This window comes from Brassica oleracea, chromosome C4 (assembly GCF_000695525.1).
Source record: "Brassica oleracea var. oleracea cultivar TO1000 chromosome C4, BOL, whole genome shotgun sequence".
Lineage (NCBI taxonomy): Eukaryota > Viridiplantae > Streptophyta > Magnoliopsida > Brassicales > Brassicaceae > Brassica > Brassica oleracea.
This window is the reverse complement of record NC_027751.1, coordinates 37255892-37256524: the sequence shown is the minus strand read 5'-3', so window position 1 is coordinate 37256524 and position 633 is coordinate 37255892.

Below are 633 nucleotides of genomic sequence, written 5' to 3'. Positions count from 1 at the left end.
ATCCTCCAATTCTCCTTGAAGAAAGGCATTCTTCACATCCATCTGCCATAAATCCCACTCAAGATTGACAGCAAGAGATAAGAGAATCCTTAGAGTGTGAAGCTTGGCCAATGGTGCAAAAGTGTCTAGATAATCTTCACCATACACTTGAGTATATCCCCTTGCAACCAGTCTTGTCTTCTTTCTTTCTGGTTTTCCATTGGCTCCATACTTGATAGTGTAGAGAAGCCGGCTTGTCAATGCCTTCTTTCCTTTTGGAAGTTCAGTCTCAAACCATGTATCATTTTTGATCATGGCTCCCATCTCACCTCCAACAGATTCTCTCCACTCCTTCTGTTGCATAGCTTCTTCATATGTTCTTGGAATGTATTCCTGATCCAATTCACTGATGAAGACTTGATGATCTTCTGGATACTGAGCAAGGGAGCATACTGCACTTATTGGGTGAGCTACAGCTTCAGCATTGAAGTAAACTTATGTGTTGATCCACTGTGAGGGTTTCCTGATCCTTGTACTCCTTCTCAAAAGTTGTATCTGCTCAGATTCTGCTTCATTTCCTTCACTTGGCGCCTCTACTTGAGTCTCAACATCTGATTCTGATGGCATCTCATCTTGATCATGAGCTACAGAGAC